We start from the raw sequence: 9987 nt of genomic DNA on the forward strand, positions 1-9987 counted from the left end.
GTGGAGTTTAGAGCAGAACTACATTCCTCCTGAAGGCATCTAACATTCACGCTCCATCAAATCCACTAAAATCCCAAATGATCTGACATTTTATTTTTCAGACCTCATCCCCCTGCCCTGCTTTCCTCAACATAACATATGTGCATTATTAATGAGTCATAATCAAGCTGCAACCTCCCGCCGCGAGTATTGAAGGCAATGCGGAGGTGTTAAAAACTGCAGTTCATTGAGTGTCCACTTGAGGCTGGCTCCACATACACACCAAGTCAAAAAAGCTGATCTTTACAGCAGAAATAAACATGTTTACAGCCTGGTACAAAAGACGAGTGTAGTCTGGATAGCTCATTTCTGGAGATAATTAGTCCAGTTAGTGTTACCGATGGTAAAAACAGTTCTTTATCCAGTCCACAAAATGACGTAGTTACTTAGAATTAAAGCTGGGGTTGGTGTTCAGATTTAGATCCACTTTTTGTCATACTGGTTAAAATGATCTTTATGTCCTGATGGTAATCAATACATAATGTATTCTTAAAAAAGAGGTAAAAAAAAGCTGCTATCTACAGCCGGAGTAAACCTGGGAAAACACCAACCAATCAGCCTTTTTTGGGTCCCCAAATTTTAAACCAATCAAATCCCGTCCAGCCGTTCTGCCCTCCTCCTGCGCGTACATTTCCCCGGCGTGCACTCCTCCGAGTCCCCGTCTCCTGCCTCTACTTCCCCTGACTCTATTTACTGCCCCTCTCGCTCGTCCTCGGGCCTGTCCCCTCTGACCTGATGAGGTGCTTTGCTCAGGACTGTAGTCCGGATCAGAGTCTAAAAAGCTCTCACCAACAAGCAGAATAATTAATGACGTTCAGTAAGTCCTACAGAAATGTAGATGTACTGTAGCGTCCGTCCGGACGCTGTAGTGATGACGAGCCGATTGGTGAACACGTTGATCTTTAATAACCGGTCACTGTCGGCCGTTACCACGCCAACCAACAAAGCAACAATCAATGTTTGAATGAATGAAGAACTTCTCCTCTTGTCTCTCCTCTCTCCCGCTCGCACACTCTACACCTCTCCTGATGCCTTCACTGACCGTCAACACTGTAGGAATTAAGAACATCTACAATGAACACGTTTAACAAACAGTAGAGCTGTTACAGTGTTATATATGTGTTATAACTTATCTCCTGATATCGTGTCACCAGTACAACTGGATAATGCTAGCATGATAGTTGTGAGTGCTAACAGCAGCCATGTTTGTTTGTGTTTTTAACTTTCACTATGAGAATGTTTTGGTGAGGACCGGTTTTGAATCAGTCACGATCATATGGTCGAGAATCAGCGGCGCTCGTGCATGTGAGCGGGGGGGCGTCGTTTTGGAGGAGCTCTGAGGGAGGAGGGGAGGGGTTAGACGGAGTCATGAGGAAAAGCTAACTTTTCTCCTGATATCGTGTCACCAGGACAAGTGGATAATAATAATAATAATAATAATAATAATAATAATAATAATAATAATAATAATAATAATAATACATTTTATTTATAATGCGCTTTTCTAAAAACTCAAAGACGCTGCACAAAGGATAAAAACATCATATAAAACAACAGAATAATAAAAACATGAATAAAATACATTTAAAAGCAATCATACGTTAAAAGCAATTCTAAACAGGAGGGTTTTGGTGAGTGATTTGAAGGTGGACAGGTTGGGGCAGTTTCGAATGTTAAGTGGTAAGGCGTTCCAGAGGGTGGGGGCGGCGACAGAGAAAGCTCTGTCCCCCAAGGTTCGGTGCTTGGTGTCAGGTGGTAGGGAGAGGAGGTGGGCGTTGGAGGAATCGGAGGTTACGGGAGGGGGTGTGGTGATGGAGCAGGTCGGTGAGGTAAGAGGGGGCCGGGTTATGGAGGGCTTTGTGGGTGAGAAGGAGGATTTTAATGCTAGCATGATAGTTGTGAGTGCTAACAGCAGCCATGTTTGTTTGTGTTTTTAACTTTCGCTATGAGAATGTTTTGGTGAGGACCGGTTTTGAATCAGTCACCATCATATGGTCGAGAATCAGCGGCGCTCGTGCATGTGAGCGGGGGGGCGTCGTTTTGGAGGAGCTCCGAGGGAGGAGGGGAGGGGTTAGACGGAGTCATGAGGAAAAGCTACATTCAAATTCATGCTGGTTTTCCGAGACTACCAACCCTAGCTTTAATGTAAGAGCACAAGTCAGAAAAACAAAGTTGTTCATGCCATGCATTGTCGATGTAACGCTGCAAAGTTCCCAGTAAAGACCAAGTATACAAACAAAGTGATGTCCTGTCGTCTTTCTAGAAGTTACAACTGAGTTCCCACAGTCTTGATGTCTTAATGCCTGACATGGATCAAATACGGATCTCAAAAGTAACACTAATGTTTTCTATCTTTGATTTTCAGTCCTAATATGCATTTGAAAAGCAATTTACAAAATATAGTATTACAGTTTTGAAATGGCAAATAGTTAAACACTAAAAGCCCAACAGCCTCTATGTTTAGGTTTGTTAACGAAAGCCGAAACATGTCTTTTATTTTGACAGTGTCCCCTGCAGGTGTGCTGTGTCATTTAATGCAGAGGGTCTCCAGCTGCAGAGTGAACAGAGAGTCTCTGCTGAAACTCACCTAAGACCATAATGTACGTCAGGCCTGTGAAAAAAGCCTACAGCTGCTTTTCAAAGCTTAATTTGCACATTAATTCTTGCTGACAAGCGTACAGATAGCTGCCGTGAAATGACTACGAAAATTGACCCGGTGAATCTCTTAATAGACCGCTTGCATGTTTAGAAAAAATAAGGCAGTTAATAGAAAATTGCTGCTGTGTGTGTGAGCTTGTCCCTTTGAGGCATCAGAGAGACTGAAGAGCAAATATTAGGACACAGGTAATAGCTGCTCAGGGTTCTGGTGTTTGAATGTCAGCAAATGTAGCAATGTAACGTTACTTTAGGATTACTTTGATGGCTTGCAACTAGGGCTGTAGCAGTAACATAACACTGTGGTTGACTAGAAGAAATTAATAATAAAGAGGGTGTTTTGAATGGCAAGTTCAGCTTTAAAGCACTGCCAGATGGTTCTCTGGACAAGACCAAATCTGCATTTGCTGTCGATGTGAATCCAGTTACCACCGGAGTACATCGAGTCTCAAATACCACTTGCTGGACAAGCATACAGAGGCAGCAGAGAACCCCCCTCCCCCTTCACCAGAGACAGAACATGCTGGAAAGTTTGCAGCGGAGACGCCTGGACAAATGCGTCTGTTGTTGTGATGCATGAGTGTTTCCTGTTCATGTTCCTTTCTCATTTTATGTTAAAATGCATTAAGTTATGTTGGCCTATCGCTTGTCAGTGCAATTAAACTTTCAAATTTAGTTCTGCCTTCTTGCCTTTTTTAAAAGATTTTCCCATTGAAATACCATTGAGACAACCAACCCCATAGTGTGTGACAACCAACCCCATAGTGTGTGACAACCAACCCCATAGTGTGTGACAACCAACCCCATAGTGTGTGACAACCAACCCCATAGTGTGTGACAACCAACCCCATAGTGTGTGACAACCAACCCCATAGTGTGTGACAACCATCCCCATAGTGTGTGACAACCAACCCCATAGTGTGTGACAACCAACCCCATAGTGTGTGACAACCAACCCCATAGTGTGACAACCAACCCCATAGTGTGTGACAACCAACCCCATAGTGTGTGACAACCAACCCCATAGTGTGACAACCAACCCCATAGTGTGTGACAACCAACCCCATAGTGTGTGACAACCAACCCCATAGTGTGTGACAACCGACCCAATAGTGTGTGACAACCAACCCCATAGTGTGTGACAACCAACCCCATAGTGTGACAACCAACCCCATAGTGTGTGCCAACCAACCCCATAGTGTGTGCCAACCAACCCCATAGTGTGTGCCAACCAACCCCATAGTGTGACAACCAACCCCATAGTGTGTGACAACCGACTCCATAGTGTGACAACCAACCCCATAGTGTGTGACAACCATCCCCATAGTGTGTGACAACAAACCCCATAGTGTGTGACAACCAACCCCATAGTGTGTGACAACCAACCCCATAGTGTGTGACAACCATCCCCATAGTGTGTGACAACCAACCCCATAGTGTTTGACAACCATCCCCATAGTGTGTGACAACCATCCCCATAGTGTGTGACAACCAACCCCATAGTGTGTGACAACCGACCCAATAGTGTGTGACAACCAACCCCATAGTATGACAACCAACCCCATAGTGTGTGACAACCAACCCCATAGTGTGTAACAACCAACCCCATAGTGTGTGACAACCAACCCCATAGTGTGTAACAACCAACCCCATAGTGTCTGACAACCAACCCCATAGTGTGTGACAACCAACCCCAAAGTGTGTGACAACCAACCCCATAGTGTCTGACAACCAACCCCATAGTGTGTGACAACCAACCCCATAGTGTGTAACAACCAACCCCATAGTGTGTGACAACCAACCCCATAGTGTGTGACAACCAACCCCATAGTGTGTGACAACCATCCCCATAGTGTGTGACAACCAACCCATAGTGTGTGATCCCCATGGTGCTCATCATCAAAACAGTAAAAAGTGTGACAACCAACCCCGTTCTCCCCTACAGGCGGTGTTGCACTAATGAAAAATCCAACTGTACCATTTAGAGGTTTAAAATATGTTCACCCTCAGCCTGCTTTTAAGCGATCAAGCAAATCCCCCAATCTGCTGAACTTCTTGAAACATACATACAAAAGCGACTAAACTAACACGAGGGCTTCTGAAGGTCGCTTCAACAACTCCAACATGTTAGATGCAGTTTTTAATTCACCTTGTAGTGTGTGTGTGGGGGGGGGGAGGAAGTAGATTAATGTTTGCTTAGCACATTCTCTGAATATAATCACTCTGTTATCCATCTCACCAACATTAGACGTAATGAAGCAATCCAGCCTCCTGATGAATCTGATGAACTCGGCCAGATACAGATGGTTGTACTTTTGAACCACACTCAGTTTGTTTTTATAGCCGAAACAAATGAAAGCCCAACCTGTGACCTGCAGCCATATAATGTAATTATTGCCCCGTAATTAAAGTGTAATGTGGTGTGTTTCCACTTTTCTTCTTAAACTGGCACTAATTTATACACTGAGGCGCATACTGTGCAAAGAGCCATTGTATTAGCCGTGCTTATTACGCCCACACATAGCTCATTCATAATTAAACTGCATATCTTAATAGCTGCGGTTGAATTGTCTCACTCTGCTGTGTGGATGTTTTATGGGAGGGAGGTGGAGGTTGAGTGGGTCTTCCTTTATTTTTCATCATTAATTGCACGTTTGATGACTTCTAGTGGGATGAACATGGCTGAAGAATTACCATAAATGTCAAAGAACTAACAGACAAAGGCTTCAAAATCCCCCCAAAAATGAAATGCAATGTGCATGTCAGAGCATGACAAATACATCATTGTTATTATTCAAACAAAGAGCTGCTATAAAATCTTCATTAGGAGGGTTTGACATAGACTTCTGTTTAATAAATCAACTGCCTGGTGCTGTGGAAGCTAGACTCCACTCAAGCCAAACCTCTGTTGTAAGACTGAGACTTTTAAGACCTCTTTCTTTACTTTCCTTTCATTCAAAATTAAAAAGCTTGTTTTCAAATGTACCTACAAAAAGAGTGCTCCTCTGTCTGGCATTTGCTGTGAACATGAACGCCATGAATGGAATAACAGTGTCGGAGGAGGAGGAGTGGGAACAGCCTGCAGGGCCTCATCCCAGCATTCATCTCTCCGGCCTCACTTTGAGGAAGTTGCCCTTCAGATCTCTCGGAGGGTGAAGCCGACGAGACGCGCCGGTAGATAAACGCCCGGCAGGTTCTGCTCTCCAGCACTTGTCATCCGGCGCCCGTCACCACGCGCTTTCTCCCAAGCAGGGGATAAAGATGGATGAGGTTGCCACACAAGATCCCGGCCAGACGGATCACGAGTCAGGAGAGACGGTGATGGAGAGGTTGTCGGAGAAGAGAGGAGTGCTGTCTGTCTCATACAGGTGTGTTTACCTCTCTCTGTTCTCCGTACAGATCCTTGACTGACTGACATCCTCTTGTTTTCTCAGCAGCTCTTTTAATGCAGAGTCTAAATGTTTGGCTTTCTGGTGATTTATTACTCCATGTGCCACACAGTCAACGCCTGTCATCAGAGGGAGGATTTAACAGAGTGCAAATATTTCATTATCATACTTAAAGGCCCTGTGAGGAGTTTTGAACTTGCTGAGAACAGACTGAAAATGATACTGATGCCTCTTTATGACCTTCAATAGCAAACAAGTCCATCAGCAGCAACACCGGCACCTTCTCTGTTGTCATTTTTAATGCCTGAAACCGCCCTGGGGGGGTAGGTGCCAGACCAGATGATGGACATCTTGCTTCAGAAACAGACTTTCTTTGACTGTTTTCATGGAAAATAATCACATTGCCTGATAAAGTTGACTGTTGAACACAACAGGATGAGGCTTTTGTTGAAAACACTACTTTTGCATGTATAGGACAAGAGATAAGAGGTATCACTTTGTCCACAAGGGGGCGCCATAATTGATACAAAACAAAAGTTCCTCACAGCACCTTTAAGTAGACTTTTTAAGTATCAGCACTTCTTTGGAAACTTCTACACTCTACATCAACAAGAGTATTCGTATTGTCTACGGCCTAGACTTTCAAATCAGGGGAGTTATTGAAGGTTTACTTCATTTAGGGATTTGCAATATTTTCGCTGAAATTTTGCATCTTTGTAATTCATATGAGATTGCCATCTGCTAGTGGGACCCCCCCCCCCCCCCCCCCCCCCCTCTCTCTCTCTCTCTCTCTCTCTCTCCTTTTTTACTCCTGGCCTGCAAGTGGTGTCTAGAGAGACATAGCAGACACAGCTTCAGCTCTTTTCAGTGCTGATCAGTGCTTAAAGTGCGCTGGTACTAGGGGTGCAACGGATCAAAAAACTCACGGTTCGGATCGGATCACAGTTTTGAGTCACGGATCGGATCATTTTTCGGATCAGCAAAAAAAAAAAAAAAGAAAAAAAAAAAGAAGACAAGACAAATATAACTTTGTCCCTACATTTATTTTGTAAAACACTTTGCCCATTAAATAAAAACAACATTCAACTCAAAATTTACTGCATGTGCAAAGCACCCTATCTGTGGGCCGTCCTGCCTCATTCACTGCATTTCATGGCATGGCAAGTGAAGGAGCAGAGGAACTTCTAAAATTTCACTCTATTCTTCTTTCAATCGCTGATTTTCACCGTCCACTTTTCTTTTAGCTGCAAACTTGGAACACACCGTTTGATTCTAGGGTCCTACAGGTGGCAAAGTGCCAATATGCGAACTGCTCCATAAACAAAAGTGAAAGTTAAAAATTGCACTCGCAGCAGTGGACTCCAAGTGACCCAGTAACAGCCTGTCTGCGTATCTGACATGGAGACAAGTCCCTCTAAACACACGGTGACCCGACCAAAACACAGAGTGAAGGAATAACAGTTCGTGGACCACATATAGACGGCCGGATGCGGTCCGCGGGCCGCGTATTGACGGCCTCTGGTCTAGTGGGTGCGCAATGGAGTTTCATAACGTGGCTCAAGCACATTCAGCATTCACTGTATTTCACAGGGAAACCAAAATGCTCCCATACATGTGACTTATAAGATGCAGGAGGTTTTTCAAGTCCCTCTGCTCCTTCACTTGCCATGACTACCGCTGCGCTTGACGAGTGAGAGTGGATTGAACATGCAGTCATCACGTGAACACGCGCAACTTTTTTAATCAACCGATCTGCGGACTACGTCCGTACCGAACCGTGGAGAGGCATCCGTACGGATCACGGATCAACGATGATCCGTTGCACCACTAGCTGGTACACTAAAATGCAGAGCCGCCTCTTCTCAATTTAACCTCTCGATGTAGCGGGACTGATACTCGATTAATTCTGGGAAGTACCTCTTATATTTGTATTTATTTATTTATATTTTTTTGCTTTCAACTTTGTTATTTTCAGAAAAAAAGAGGTACATTACAAAGGTACAGTCAAAAAAATACAACATTCTCTACCCTCCTTCCCCCCCTCCCTAAACCCAACTCAGTCCTCTTCTTTCCTAATTTAGACATTAAGAGAACTGTATACTTACATACATATACATACACACCTTCACATGAGTATTCACAGCAAATACAAACACAACAGTGTGTGACAACCGACTCCATAGTGTGTGACAACCGACTCCATAGTGTGTGACAACTAACCCCATAGTGTGTGACAACCGACTCCATAGTGTGTGACAACTAACCCCATAGTGTGTGACAACCGACTCCATAGTGTGTGACAACCAACCCCATAGTGTGTGACAACCAACCCCATAGTGTGTGACAACCAACCCCATAGTGTGTGACAACCAACTCCATAGTGTGTGACAACCAACCCCATAGTGTGTGACAACCGACTCCATAGTGTGTGACAACCAACCCCATAGTGTGTGACAACCAACCCCATAGTGTGTGACAACCGACTCCATAGTGTGTGACAACCGACTCCATAGTGTGTGACAACCAACCCCATAGTGTGTGACAACCAACCCCATAGTGTGTGACAACCAACCCCATAGTGTGTGACAACCGACTCCATAGTGTGTGACAACCGACTCCATAGTGTGTGACAACCAACCCCATAGTGTGTGACAACCAACCCCATAGTTTGTGACAACCAACCCCATAGTGTGTGACAACCGACTCCATAGTGTGTGACAACCAACCCCATAGTGTGTGACAACCAACTCCATAGTGTGTGACAACCAACCCCATAGTGTGTGACAACTAACCCCATAGTGTGTGACAACCGACTCCATAGTGTGTGACAACTAACCCCATAGTGTGTGACAACCAACCCCATAGTGTGTGACAACCATCCCCATAGTGTGTGACAACTGACTCCATAGTGTGTGACAACCAACCCCATAGTGTGTGACAACCATCCCCATAGTGTGCGACAACCGACTCCATAGTGTGTGACAACCAACCCCATAGTGTGTGACAACTAACCCCATAGTGTGTGACAACCATCCCCATAGTGTGCGACAACCGACTCCATAGTGTGTGACAACTAACCCCATAGTGTGTGACAACCATACACATACTGTCAAGCTGATCCTAGTTTGAGGAATCAGGTCAGGGACAGATCAGGGGTCAGGCCTACACGACAGGTAAGCCCCTTTAAGAGCGGGAACAAATGAATCACGTTGGGAGACCCGTCCTTGGCCAACTAACCGTAGTAGACCCCAACAACAGGGTCCAAGGAGATGGTATAGCAGAGAACAAAGGGGAGCAAAGATCCTGGTGGAGATAAGGATGAAGAGTGATCTTATCAGAGCAGAGATGGGCCTGAGTAACAGCAGTTAAAGGAGCTTATATTCAACTGTTATTGTAACCAAAGAGCTTTAGCTACACCCACCCATCAGCTTGCATACATACAGTATATAAACCCATGCCTACACATAGGTATAGCCGCAGATGCATGCATGCATGTACCGGTACCGGTAAACAGAGTACGGTTAAGCATTGCAAACACTCTGGGGGCTCAACCAAAAGACGACAAGGGACCAGCAGCACCCATGCATCCACACCTACAGTTCTCATTTCCTGGCACAAAGAATCCCAATGAGGCAGAAGAGCAGGCACATTATGTAGCCCCCCCTTGAGAATGACGTTGCAGGAAGCCTATCAACATAATCAATCAGGGGTCTCCAGGTTGAATAAAACTTATCAGAAGAACCTCTTAATGAGAATTAAATGGTTTTATTTTACTTTCTATATCCTCAAATTTACAGACCTTGCATAGAAATATTCAAAAATGACTTGTGGACTGTCATTATGTTTTTAGAGCTGCTCTGATCCCTTTAGTGCTGCGATCATGCCTCATGTGGGAAATGATTTA

Source organism: Notolabrus celidotus, chromosome 20, assembly GCF_009762535.1.
Source record: "Notolabrus celidotus isolate fNotCel1 chromosome 20, fNotCel1.pri, whole genome shotgun sequence".
Taxonomy (NCBI): Eukaryota; Metazoa; Chordata; class Actinopteri; order Labriformes; family Labridae; genus Notolabrus; species Notolabrus celidotus.